This window comes from Lissotriton helveticus, chromosome 7 (genome assembly GCF_964261635.1).
Source record: "Lissotriton helveticus chromosome 7, aLisHel1.1, whole genome shotgun sequence".
Taxonomy (NCBI): Eukaryota; Metazoa; Chordata; class Amphibia; order Caudata; family Salamandridae; genus Lissotriton; species Lissotriton helveticus.
Genome location: NC_136068.1, coordinates 1,307,939,012 through 1,307,953,593, shown reverse-complemented (window position 1 = coordinate 1,307,953,593; position 14,582 = coordinate 1,307,939,012). Strand labels below are relative to the sequence as shown.

The window sequence follows — 14,582 nt, the reverse complement described above, 5'->3', positions numbered from 1 at the left end:
GGATACAGAAGGATGAGTTGCAATCCCAGGACCAGGTACATGTTATCTCCGCTGTAAGGGTGGGAGCAGGCCTATCTAGCGAGAAAGGTATGTGATGACAAAAACAGTCTATTCATTAGCACAGCAAAGCTCACGCTTAGAGGAATACAGGAAGAAAAAATATCACAGCTTCTTTCTGCTGAGGCAGACAAAGTGAGACAGATATTAGTTTTGATCATAGTTCAAACTGGCGGCTCAAATTAAAATGGTGCAGAAAATGCTAACTTTAGACAGAGCACTGTACTAGCAAAATGAATGCATAACATTTACATTTCAACAGAGATAAAGTGAAACATTAGGGTCGGGCTGATGTAAAGGCGCAAGTAGTATGATGTAGGGTCAGAAGGGAAGTTTGGGAGAGGGGTAGCCTTGGTCGTCTGTGTCCGGGTCATAGATTGCAATCATGGCTGAACTGCAGACACTCGGAGGGTGGGGTTGGATTGATGGCCAGAGGGAATGATCAGAGTCTGTCCAGAAAGTCAGGGCTGGGGAACTGACCAGTTTTTAGGTGATCTCTGTAGGGTGTCTCAGGTCTGAGTGTGCAGAATACATGGTTAACTCATATTTGTATTACTTTCTTGTACTCAGAGAATCGAGACAGTGACTCACCCAAGTGCAGATGGCCACCCCCATGCAGATGGAGCTAGAAGCTAAAAGCAGGTATGATGATGATAAAGTGTTTTCATATTGCACAGGTCTGTAAGGCTGTTGGGATGAGCCAGTACTATTGCTGGGGTTAACAGTGTTGGTGCATTAAATAATTTGAACACAAGGAAATGATGGACGGAGCTCTGAAACTTTTCAGACACTCACCCCAGTCACAGATCTGGGTTGAATCCATCATCAATCTTTAGCTCACTTCACCAACCCAGTTGAGACACAGCTATATGCAAATCAGTCTTGACCTTGTGCCTCATGGGAACAGTCTAGCCCGAACTGCCAAGCCATGTATTCCCTGGTCCGCAAACAAGCATCCTGAGACTGGTTTCTGGGTAACACCCTTCATCAGCCAGGATAGCTTGAATCCAGTGGCAAAGTGAGCAAGTGACCCACGTCTGGGCATGCCCTGCCAACTAAGGGCGAAGAAAGTGTACGCAAGGACTGATTTGCATATGGCTGTATCCAAACTGAAATGGCATGGTGAGTAAAAAAACAATGGATTTAGGCCCAGATCTCTGTACTGGGGTGAATGTATGACATTGCTCTGCATTCTGTCCATCAATTGTTCCTTTTGCATTAAATAATTCTGCACACTGTGCTTCCGTAGAAGATACATTCGCCTCACCAGTGCAACCTGCAACCTGAGTACACAACTTGATAGCTTCTATCATCGTAGAAACGCGTTGGTGTGGATCTGGTTTCACTGCAGATCCTCTTCTCTGTGGACTGTCTGGTTTCCCAGGACACAGGGTTGTTTGTTACAGTGGTATTGAGTCCAGAGGTTGAGCAGAACGGATCCCAGCTGCCACTTATCTGACTGCACCCCAACGAAATTACAAGCAGGGTTGAGGAGTTTCAACACAGAAAATGGCTGAAAAAGGAAGCGCTGGCCAGAGGACAGCCTCTTGTGCACCCCTGCCAGGTGCATGGACCCTTCCAGAGGAGCATTATATGGAGAAGAGAGATCGATATGATGTAAGACCGTCTAGGGTTTTCAAGGGTGGCTCGAATAGGTGGTAGAATATGGCTCTGTGTGTTTCTTTTTGGCCAGAATGTACATTAATGCCTTCTAATACTAAAGCGTCTGTCTTAAGAATGATTGGGGGCTGGGGGGCGGGGGGGACTGAAAGAGTGAGCAGTAGTGAGCCGATGTAGGCTCTTGTGATACACAACATGGTCTATTATGAGTGAATGCACTTGCATGGGAGGATCGATAAAGAAAGTGTAAAAGGGAGGCCGGTGTTTTCCACCAGCTAAAGGCGATGCTATCTCAGAGATGCCCCGTGGGAGTGATAGAACGTTGGAAGAGGTGCAGTGTATTTGTATCATGTTTATTTATTTGCATGCATGCTTTCCAACGAGGGACAGGAGCTATATATGTTGACATTAAGCTTCAAAGAATCAGTTTGGAGCACTCACTGGGTTTTAAAATTCCTTTAATCAACAGCGGAAGCTTTTCGACAAATGTGCCTTTCTCAATGCTGCTGACGAAAAGTTTTCACCAACCAACCAACCTGCAGCAGCCAGCAGGTGGGGTGCAGGGCCTGCTACAGTAAGGGCTGGCTGTCCTACTGCAAACAGCTGCAGCACACAGCTGTACAGCAGGGTTGATTGCCAGCAGCAGGGTGGGCACCAAGTAGGGGTTGTCCGCACACAGCAGGCTGGACGCAGGGCCTGGTTGTTTTCGAGGCTGCCTGCCCTAAGGGCTACATGTGCAGTACATGGCCGAACGCCATGCATAATGGATGTTGGCTGGCCGTGGCGGGTTGGGTGCAGTGCCTGGCTAAAGTCTGAGCACAATGGGGATGGCTGTACATGGCAGGGAGGGGGGCAAGATGGGGTATGTCCTGCTGGCAACACCCCGAAGGATGTGCGTAATGGATGTTGACTTGTTTCGGTGGGTTGGGCTCACCAAATTGTGAAATTAATGGGGAAAAAACGGTTAAAATTTGAGTTATGGTTCAGATTCAAACACTGAAATTCATCAATCATGGTTAGTAACGTACGCGGCACACACCGTAACTCGCTCAGTTTGCTATGCTCAAAACAACAATCTGCTAAACATGAGCTAACAAGACAACAACGAGGTGGACATCGAGTTTTACCATGTACGCATTATTATTAATAACTGGTGAATTGCAGCTGTTTTGTTTTTTTGTGCCAGAACATTAACTCGCTTTTTAGCTGTGTTTTTTTCAGTGATAGTGTAACATTTTGTTTAACACCAGATAGGACAGCACAGCACGACCCACATATGCATATATGTTATTTATGCCAGTAAAAATAAATGTGGTCCAGTATTTATGATTTATTATTCTATACGTTTTTATATAGCGCGAACATAACCGTGAGGGTATCGGATCGCTTTACAAGATGACAAGAGACAAGACCAAACGGTCACATATTTGAGAGGGGTGCAAACAAAGGACAGTAACAAGGCCTAGTTATTGGGATTTTGTTTCACTGCAAGCATTTAATTCTGGTTCTCTAAGTTCTGGTTGAACAACTCTGTTAATAACTTTAGCGCAGGGACACCTCCGTTGGGGGTAGCCGTGCGCTCAACAAATGTATAAATAAATAAATAAATAACTACTGAACATGAAAAAACCAGCATAGTAATAAAACATACATGCAGATCCGCTGATTGTACTATGTCGCTTATTACTATAATTCAAAGAGGTGAGGGTGTAACCAACGACAAACTTAAGGCTTGACCTCTCATGAATCTTTTTTTTTCTCGAAAAAGAGGGGTTGGGCCCTTTCACCACACCCAGATTAGACCTCAGTAATATTTTATACAATACAATATTCGAAGGTGTGACTTCAAATAATACTACTTTTAACAAACCACTTTCATTACTACGGTGGTTTGGTGATTTTATTACACCTTATGATTCAGTTACTTTTGTACACATAAAAAAGCAGTGGTTATATAAAGTCAAAACCAAAAAGCACAATCAATTAAACAAAACAACTAAACACTACATGAAAACACATGATTGACAATACATTAGACAATTGTAAAATATTACAGAAAAGTGCAAAACTAACAACAGTCCTTAACTTGTACAAAAAGCAGTGGCGGCACAGATTGTTTGTAATTTTTCACAACAGCAGCTAGTCCTATACCACAGTCACAACAGGCAAAATGTCATGTTTGTACACTCTACTAATCTTTGTGTCAGGTATGAGTGAGGGCTAGCCGTGTAGGTCAAAGCGTTTCGGAACACATCCTTTCTTAAAGGTTCTCCTCAGGACCAGGACTAGGTTGTGCACTGCAAACATGTGAAAAATATGATTTTTCTAAAAATTGCGGAAGGTGCACTCGTTGAGAAGTCATAAACGCACAACCGAAGTTTGTTCCAGAATTGCTTCTTTTATTTGAATTGATCATTAAAACTGGCACACAGCCAACGTGTTTCATTCCTGTTTTTTCGCCAGAGGGAACTTCGTCAGGGCTGCAATTTTATAGACAAAACAGAACTTCAACAATACATTGACCAACATATAACAGGCATTTAAAATACATTTAAAAAAGACATTTATATAAACATTTAAAACAGACATCTAAAAATGATAGTGACAAACGACCCACCAGTTGCTACATTGTATCTACTCATATCTACAAAATACCAAAAAAATCAGTGACACCGCTGCTACCGGTCAGTATTATACAGAAGAGGTGAGACAATAGTCCTTTTGTATGTAGCTCTTTACTACAGCTGATATCCATCTTATTAGCAGTCCTTTTATGCAATATATCTACACATAGGGTTAACAAGATTTGGGGCAATGAAGAGAGCCTCTTATCATACAGAATTGTCCATTCCTACTTCTGTGTGAATAGGGCACTGTTATATAGTATTGAAAGTTAAAGTTTTACAAACTGTCCTCCTTGCAGTTTGTGTGAGTTGTATTTACATTTATGTAATAGACATGTGCATGTTTCATGTGGGGTGCTTCTTAACTGGGGCTTGTTCATTTATAAAATATAAGGTTTTCTGGTGTTTTGTAGTTGTATTTAAAGGTGCTTAAAGCCAAACATGACAATTTGTCTAATGTATTGTCAATCACGTGTTTTCATGTAGTGATTAATTGTTTTGATTCACTGCTTTTGCTTTTTGGTTTTAACTTTATAACCACTGTTTTTTTATGTGTACAAAAGTAACTGAATCATAAGGTGTAATAAAAACACCAAACCACCGCAGTAAAGAAAGTGGTTTGTTAAAAGTAGTATTATTTAAAGTCTCTCATGAATCATGGCACTGCTTGTCACTCAACAATGGTAATAATAAGCATATTACATCTGTGTGTGTGTGTGTGTATGTGTATATATATATATATATATATTTATTTATTTATTTATACACATACATGTGAATCTGCAATCCCTGTATAAGAACCAGTCTCTAATTCATTAATAATAGGTGACTTGTGATGCACCCAGTCGCCTATTATAAAGAAATTACACCAGAACTCAACTGTGATAACTAGTTACAGTTGAGATCTGACATCATGATTCAGGTCAGGCTACAGAGCATAATTAAAGCAGTTGCTTAAAGAAAAATTAAACATAGCTTTTCTTTTTCCTGCCTCATTTGTCTAGTTTAGTGCAGTAGCAATTAGCATGTAAGGAAGGTGGTGGGGCGGGAGGGACACAAATAAAAGTAAAAAATAAGCAAACAAAAAATAATTCCATGTACCTTTCTGGTGCAACGTCCTCCTCCTTGCTCAGTTCTTCGGCAGGCACCAGGAAACTGTAGTAACCAATCCTGGCGCTGCTCTCATGCAGCATGAAAGAAGCACCAAAATTGGAGGAGGTGGCTTCTTTTGGTGCTCCCGGGGACACTGGAGCCCTATGCTGTCTCTCCCAGCTGTCTAACACAACTGGGTTAGAGAGGTTTAAAATGTGCATGTCTGGCTGGCCGTTGCAAGACGGCTGGACAAAAAGACATGCACACTTTAAACTTAAAGTGCCCTGCCCATCACTGCTTTACGCTGCTGCCTGACTCGCAGCAGTACAAATCAGAAAGCCCCGCCCGTCCTGGCGCTCATCTCAGGATGGGGTTTTCATAAATAAAATGGTAATAAAGTAACTTTATTACCATTTTATTTTTGTATCTCTGGGGGTAATTTTTTAGTGAGGCAAGGCTCCTCCGCCTTAATGGAGAAGCCGCCCCAGGCTTAATTTAATTTAATTTAATTTAATTTAATTGTGGGTTTATATAGCGCTAGAATCAACTCCCGGAGGAGTATCTCCGCGCTTAGTGACAAGTAGAAAGGAGATGTTGAAGGCAACATGTTAATTTCTTACCCTCCTTAGGTAATTGTAGAAAAGTTAGAACGTTTCTGTATGTTTCTACACATTCCAAACTACTGCAAACTTTTTCTTTTTTAAATGACTTGTATTAAACTGTTTCTAGCATCGTTTTGCAACCGACATCTAACAGCTTTTTTGATGTACTGAAATTTGCACTAGAGATTGAATGAATAAGGATTTGTAAAGTGCAGCAGCTGCTCCAACGGGAACTTCCCGGCTCTAGTTGCAGGAATAAAAGCACGTGACAAGCAATTCCTTTCTAACAAAAGAGGCAAGGAAAAAAATCCTATTTTCTTTAAAAAGAGGAGTCTTTAAAATAGCTTTGAACATAGCTTCCAAAGACATATTCCGAAGATGGTCAGGAAGAGAGTTCCAAAGTTTGGGAGCCAGAGAGGAGAAGAACCAGCCTCCAGCTCTAGATTTACATATTCTTTTGATACACAGAAAGCTTTGATGGGTAGAACGTAAGTTTCTGCAAGGTTGGTACTTTTTAATCTTGTTTTGAACGTAATTCGGGTCTGCCGTTTGCAGTGCCCTAAAGATGAGTACGAGAGCTTGGAATTTTCTTCTTTGGCTGATCGGTAGCCAGTAGAGTGTTTCTAACCTATTTCGGATTGTGTTGCGCTGTGGAATGTTCAGCACCTGGTGAGCCTCAGCATTCTGGATTATTACCCTTTATTCTACTTACAAGCTTTTGAGGGGCCCCAAGTAACAGGACATTTGCATAATCTAGCCTAGATGTGATTAAAAGGCTTCCGTCTCCAGCCTTGCCGTCCCTCTCCTTGGAAGATTAATGTGGTGTTTACCTTCCCTGCAGTGACCCTGCATAGATCATATTATACGGCAGCCAGATGCGCGGGGTTTCAAAGTGACGTGCCAGTGAGATCTGCAAGCCAGGACCCGCATCCCGGCAACGGAACAGAAATGGCGGCATGAACATTGCGGCGACTGGAGCCTTTCCTGAAGCCCCGTGGACGGAGTGGAAACAGTACCCCGCAGCTGAAGAGCGGTCTCATGTACCAGGTACCGATAGCACCAGGGGGGGGGGCAGCGGAGGCATTCCTCTCTAAGTCGGACGGGCTCCCCTCCGCCGCATTTGCCTAACCCTATCATGGCAGCCGTGCCGCCTGTGATGGCGATTTCCTCTTGCACTCGAATCTTTCAGCCCGGCACCGCCCCCTGTCCTTGCTCCGGGGAGAACATTTGATACTGTGGTTGGTGTGGCGCCTCAGCTGACTCCACGGATAGCCTGCCTAGTGTCCCTTACCGCCTCTCGGCCGTCGCTGCGCACCTCCTCCACCTCGCAGTGACCATCATTGCAGACCTACTTACCAACAGCAAGGCCTGCTCCTTGGCTCTGGGTCAAGCCAGGGAGAGCAATGGGGCGGCGCTCGGGTGCCCTGTTGCCTCCATTGCAGTTTGTTAATACCTGGCTGCCTTCTACTGGGTTGGAGGGGACCACAGGGCCTCCCGCGCTTCCTGGCATCTTCACGCTTACCGGCCTGCATTCTATGGATGTGGCACTGGTGGCCTCCCCTGCTTGCTGACCGGCAGACTGCCTGAGCTCCCGGGTTGTGACCCCTTTCAGCTTTATGGGATGAGCCCTCCTAGTCCTCCCAGTCGTAGCAACACAAGGATACTGGCAAAAATCTCACCCGGCGTTTTAACCTCAAGATGGCTCCTGAGAAGGAATGGACCTGCTTTTTGAATGATCCAAAGCAGATTAGTGGGAACTTTTACCGTACTACCTACCTCCTACCCCTCCCCGCTCTACTCCTCTCCACTTTCCTGCTACTGACCTCTGCCCTCACCTGTCCTGGCCCTTAGTCCCTACCCTGTTTATCTGTGAATTTTCCCTCGTCATTTGAGATCTAGCTATTTTGTCTGATTCCCGATGGAGCTACCTGGTTTAGCTATAGGGGAGACAGATCGGGGATTCCCTCCTTGGACGTCACCTACCCAGTTGGTCTTTAACCAGACTTCCTTTTGTCTCTCCTGTCGTCTCTTCCCGCATCCTCCCTCTATTTATGTCTCTCCTTCTCTCCTCTCTCAATGTATTGAGACTGAACTATTTTGCCTGATGCCCGATGGAGCTACCTGGTTTAACTATAGGGGAGATGGGCCGTGGACTCCCTCCTTGGTCGTCACCTACCCAGTCGGCCTTTAGACAGACTTCATTTCGTTTCTCCTTGTTATCTCTTCCCCTATTCTCCCTTTCTCACCTTCCCTGCCCCCTCCCCTCTACGCTCCATTTATTTTGCCCTCCATGTTCTTTAAATGTTTTCCCATTGAGACCTAGCTATTTGGCCAATGCCCGGTGGAGCTACCTGATAGCTATAGAGGAGATGGGTTTTGGGACTTCCCCCTCGACCGTCACCTACCCAGCCGGACTTTGGGCAGACTTTCCTTCGTCTTTCTGCCGTATCTCCCTCCTACCCCTTTACCCTTACCCCCTTCCCCTCTACACTTCACTTATCTTGTCTTCTATGCTCTTGTAATTGTTTATCTAGCAACTGATGTAAATTGGAACTGATGTAATCTTGCATTTTTGTGGAACCTCATGTAAAGCGCTCTAATACCTCCGGGTCTAGCCAGCGCTATATAAAACTCTTAAAATAAAAAGTAAGGAATGAATGATGCAGATGCTATTTTATTTTTTATATCTGCAAACATGCCTTCACTTTCATATGAAAGAGGTATACTACCAACCATTTTTAAAGTTTTTGGGGAAGGTGATGATGTGACCATGTATTATATGGGATAATGTACCCCCTTCCATAAAGATATTGCAAGTCATGCAGTTTGTATGCCAGCAACACGTTACCAATATATATGTGAGGTACACTGGAGAAGCAAAACCTAACATTCTAGAAGAAGTTGCCTGGCTTGTGGTTGCAGGTGCTCTTATGTTGTAAGGCATAAAGGGGAAGAGCAGTGGAGGGGCATTAATAAAGAGATGAAACTTAAAAAGCAGCAACACACTGATTCCCATTTCTCTTCTCTAGGTGTGGGCCCTAGGAATGCAGTGCACTTTATTGAACATGGCTAGAAAACTGGTGAGTAAATTGCTTCTTTCCACAAGATGCCAGAACTGAGCAGGAAATTCTATGGCAATAGAAACTGATACTGGCTGGTAGGTTGTTACTTAACTATTATCCATATGCGAGGGTGACCTCTGGTAGTCATTGACCAGGCCACGGTGGGTCAGAGGGTGTAATGTTAATCCGAGGGCCCTGCTTCACACCAGTCAATAGCTACCTGTAAGTGCTCTTACCCTTGCATAATAGAGCTATTGTAAATGAGACCCTTAAATATTGGGTGAAATGCTCTACATTGTTAGATAGTGTGTGCCTTGTGGGACTATTCAAGTGGAAAGTTACAAGCATCACAGCTGCATCTTTCTTTGGTGGTAAAGTTCAATCTTTTTCCTATTGAAATACATTGTAGTGTCCGGCTGCTTTTGAGGATCACAAAAAGGGTCATGTAGAAAGGGTGGTACTAGATTTAGTCACAATAGACATAATTTATTGGTGTTGCCATATTAATTGTAGGAGTTGTGGTGAATTCTAAGGAGAAAATTCTGATGCTCTCCTGGTCTACCATGAACAATCTTTCTTGGTTAGGGTTGCAAGAGTTAAAGGAGGACACCTTTTCTATAAATTCATAAATATCTTTCGCATCCATATGAGAAAAAAAATCAGAAATACAGTGTAAAACATGTACTTACAGCAGCAGCAGTCGTCTGTCAGCTGATCTCCCAGTGTTATACTCCTGCTTCATGACAAAGTTCTAATGAACCTCTCGAATGCTAACTGTCTATATAATTGACAAAAAGGCACATTCGAGTAAATCAGCTGTTTAAAGAAATGTGAAGTTAAGTATGCATTGTAATTTTTACGAATTTCTAAAGGGCTAAAATTAGTTAGTGAGAGAGATTCGTACCTACATCTAGCATCTATTTCCCATATTTTTCCCCTTAGTCTATCTTTCCTCTCTGTAATTAATACCTCCTTACATTTTAAATAGTACAATTTTGATAAACATAGAAGATGTTGTCAGTCTTCCATTTAAATGCATGGAAGTGGGTATTTTTAGAGGTGCAGTAAGCTATTTGCAGACAGATCGTGTATTTAAAATGAATGCACGTGTGCTCCTATTGGTAGTGACATGAAACTAGCTACTTTCTAGACATTAAATATTTCTTTTTACTTCTCTCATTTCCTTTGGTTATTGGTTGCATATCCCTTCATGATTTTCAATCAGTTGTAAAATAATTAAATAAAAGGAAATAATAAAGCACATTATAAAATATATATGTAATGCATGTACAAAATCTCTCCCTGTATACCTTACGAACGACCAGAATTCTAAGTTAATTCTTGAAAAATATTTTAGAATAAGTGATATTGTAACTGAGATAAAACAACTGGGCAATTATTTTAACCCCTTCGATGCTGAATACGGCCCCCAGCCGTCATGCATCACGGGGCTCATGTGCTGATGATGGCTGGGCGCCGTCATAAACCCGCCCACTCGCGATTCTGCTGCACAGGCGCAGAATCGCGGCCGCGCCCAGGGGTTAAAACACAGTAAAAATTGTTGTGGGCTGCACAGTTTCCACAAACTGGGAACTCTTTAAATATATAATACAAACAAAAGAAAAGGACTCGTTTCTGGAACTTGCAGCATCACAGACAGAAATCCATGTTCATGTCCCAATTGTGCCCTTGCCTCCTCATCTACAGAGCAAGAGTTCCTTTCCAAGAGCCCGGCAGCACATTCCTTGTCCCATGACCGGCTCTAAACCTGCATGGGTGAGAGAAGCTGGTGGTCACTGAATATTCCAACAGCTTCACCAGATGGGGGAGGGTCATGATAGGGCGAGAGTCGGAGGGCCCTGTGTTTGAAAGGTGACATTTCTTCCAAAGTCGAGTAACTAATACGTTGCTGGCTCGGGATGAGTGACTTTTTTGAGGAATAAGTTAATCGGGTGTTTGACAATTTTGGTTAAAAAAAAAAGCAGCATATTGTCTGCAGCTCTTAGCCAGCCACAATAATATTTCTGCATGATGGTTCCTAATAACACACAAAGAAAATACTGAAATACAATCAATCCAGACGTCTCTGCAGTCTCCAATCAAACTGCCACGGGGTCCATCATCTTTTACTAGCATGATATTGATGGCCGGCTGCTGGTCTGTCTCAAAGTCTTCCTACAGAACAGGTGCCAATCCCCCAAAGCCCGCTCATAGACCACTTTGTGGTATCGTACAGCCAATACTGTTCCACACATTGTTTGGAGCAAACATGGACCCGCTCCAAAATCTTATAACCCAGCATTATACTTCTGTACCCCAGCAGATGGGAGATACATTTATGAGTCTTCTTAAAATGGTCAACCTCTAATTTAAATAAATAAACTTCAAGTTATACTTTGGATCACACATAGAATCATTGGGACTAAAATCTATTCCATAAAGTAGCACAACCAAGCACCTTGCGTTTCGAAGTCTCTATACTACCCATTTGAGGCTCTGCATCCGCATCAGCAGCAGATAATGTATCTGGCACCCACTCAGTTCTTATTGTCATCCGCGCACCAGGGATCTCCTGTAGAAATTGGACCACATGTTGAGTAGCAAATATTTTGTCAGACATTAATTTACTGCTCAAAAATGTTATTTGAAAGCTTCAGTTCTAATCAAATTTTTGGCTTTTTTTGTATCACAGCGTGAGTCCCGGGATCGCTACCCTGACCCAAATGAGGATCTTTACTCCACGCCATCGCAAGCAGACCTGGCCTTCCAGCATCAAGCCTGTCGGCGACAGCTCTTACACCTCCTGGGGCATGGAGACTGGGAGCCAGAAGACCTTGGTGGTGGTCCAAATGAGTCTGTCACACTCATGGGGAGGGGCGGGTGCTCGGCACCTTCAACACAAAGGGAAGGATGAAGAAATCTTGAGTACACCAACTCAGCACCTCCTGATACTTCAAGTTTCACTCATTGTGAGTGAGTCTCACAATTTGGAATGTCGCCTCACTCACACTTGGAAACTACCATTTTGCTGACCAAAAGACCCCCCCTCTCTGACACTGATTGGCATTTGAACTCTCCAACTTAAGGGGTTTATTTCCAAAGCGGCACGAGGAACTCAACATGCACACAACGGACTAGACCCCAGGACTTTTACATTTGGTATTGTAGATCCCATTCCAAATAAAAGGCGGTTGCAGCCTTCTCCAGTCAGATATTAAATGCTTTTCACCTCCAGTTGGAATGCTGGTCTGGAGTCTTTCTCTGGTGGCCCATGTTGAGAATACAGAGACCTTAATGTTTGTGGTGGTGGCTTAACCTGTGGATGTGCAGTTCTTTCACAGCTGCCATGCATCATGCACAATGAGAGGCAAAAGGGCGGAGGATGCTATGGACTCCATGGAGAAGATGGACGTTTGTGTTTCTAGGCAAAGAACACAGACTAGCATTCTCTCTCTTCCTCTTTGTAGTGTCACGGTTAGATGGCAACCTCTATGCCAGAAATACATACACTTACACCCACTGTAGCACGGTCATTTGTCTACATCCTCTAATTACAAAGAAAAGAGGCGTTCAACAACTGTAAGCTTTCCTCAGATACAGAGCACTTGAACAAGAGAGGCAGCAGCCTGCTTGTTTACTTCACACACAGGTACAGTGCTGGCATTTACAGTGCACGCGTCCCTCACACACATGCTGATACAGCATGAGTAGCACAAGTGCAAGCCTCCCTCACATGAAGGAAAGGTACAGTGCAGGCTGCCCTAGTGCAAGTATGCAAGTTCCCTCATAAAGAAGAGGTGCAGCACGGGCAACAGCAGCGCAAGCTTCCCTCATACAAATAACAGGTACAACACAAACAGCTGTAGTGCAAGCAACCCTGATAGGCAAAGCACAGGCAGTAGGAGTGAAATCACCCCTTATGCGCATATCAACTACAGTACAGGCATCAATAGTGTAAGCGGCCCTTCTGCACAAAACAAACAGCAGTACACAACGTATTTATGCAAAAAAACAATAATGCACAGACAGCAGCAATGCAATCGTTTCCCACACACATAATAGTCAGATAACTAAAAGCAGCAGTGCATGCCTTCCTCTCCCACAGATAACCATGGGTCTGTGTTAATCAGTGTGATTGGACGAAGGGATAGGATTCTGAGATTTCCCAACATCACTATTGCAATGAGAAAGGTGGGGCTCTGAGGTGAACTGGGAGGGAAGAGGTCTGGGGACCTTATGGGTGGCAGGGAGAATCAGAACATTACTTTTAGGTAAACATACTTTTTTACATCATTGATTTGTAGAACCACAGCCACTCCATAAGTAAATATAGGACTCAGATTATATAAAATCCTGTCAATGCCACTGAATCACAGACTTCACCACAGGCAAGTGTGTCTGTGGGTCCACCTAATGCCAATGAGCAGCTGAATGCTTCAAGCAGCATTTTTATGTCAGCAGGAGGATTTTGGACATGAACAAAGGATGTGTTGGTCGTTCAGAGCAAACCAGATTAAAAAATATATACTGTGTGCGGAAGATATGGTGGACAGCAATATGCGTTTAGGCCATTTCTGGACAGCTCACTTATATTATTTTCTTTCTTACTGTTTATATGTACATTACACATATTTACATTTATAAATGCCACATGTCACATGCCTATAGTATGATTAGAACTCCGGTCTTCAAGTTCCAGTGTCATAATGCGTCCCTTTGACTTTGCTGATAATAAAAGCTGTTTCTCGGATTAGAAGGTAGGACGCAGGAGCCTGGAGACGGTTAACATGCAACCTGTTCAACCCTATCACTCTCTACCAATAGAAAAAGGTTATTTGCGACATACGTCGGAATATAATTTTAAGAAAAAAATAAGTAAAATATACTCACATTTGTCAAATACCGATCTGAAGGTACGTATGTATGTAAATTGTATTTTGATAGCACAAACTAAGCCAAAAGTTAGCAGAGCTCTGTGCATGGCCATAGACGAGAATAAGTCAAGGAAAGACAGGGTCGTGAACAATGAATGCACTGTGATGCAGTGTTCTATAAAAAGGTGAGTCTTCAACTCTTTCCTAAATTAGATCAGCGTTGGGGTGGTTCTGATGGATACAGGGATGTTGTTCCAGAACCTGGATGCATAGATAGGAAATGCCTGTCCTCCTGTTTTTTCTTTTTTACACTTGGTGGTGTGTATTTTAATGTTACCCTGGCTGTGGGTGTATCGAGAACCACCAGAGATGGTGAACTTGTCTGCAAGATAAGCAGGGGTGCTGAAAGTGAGGACTTTGTAAATGATGCAGCTGGTTTTTAAGATGGTGTAATCAAGGAGAGCCAATGGAATTGTGTCACAATGGGAGTGATGGGATCATATTTCTTCAGGCCCTGGATGAGACGTGTGGCAGCCTGTATAATGCCCTTAAGAGGTGCCAGTGTGGCTTCTGGAAAGCCATGGAGCAGGGCATTCTCACCACCAGCAGCAGACGCTGCTTTACTGATTTGTCCGCGCTTCAAACTTTCCT

At 43.4% G+C, this 14,582-nt stretch overlaps 1 long non-coding RNA gene across 5 annotated transcripts in view; it reads left to right on the top strand.

Annotated features, from left to right (window-relative positions):
- The window catches only part of LOC144767375 (uncharacterized), a 111,207-nt gene extending 98,916 nt beyond the window's left edge, over positions 1–12,291 (top strand). For 3 of the 5 annotated variants that reach the window (XR_013598174.1, XR_013598173.1, XR_013598171.1), the window contains 3 exons: positions 628–699; positions 9,025–9,075; positions 11,750–12,291. This is a non-coding gene — a long non-coding RNA (uncharacterized LOC144767375). Of the gene's footprint in view, positions 1–627; positions 700–6,836; positions 7,043–9,024; positions 9,076–11,749 lie in introns of all 5 variants that reach the window. The other 2 variants (XR_013598170.1, XR_013598172.1) reach the window with 1 other exon arrangement.
- The last annotated feature ends 2,291 nt before the right edge of the window (positions 12,292–14,582 follow it).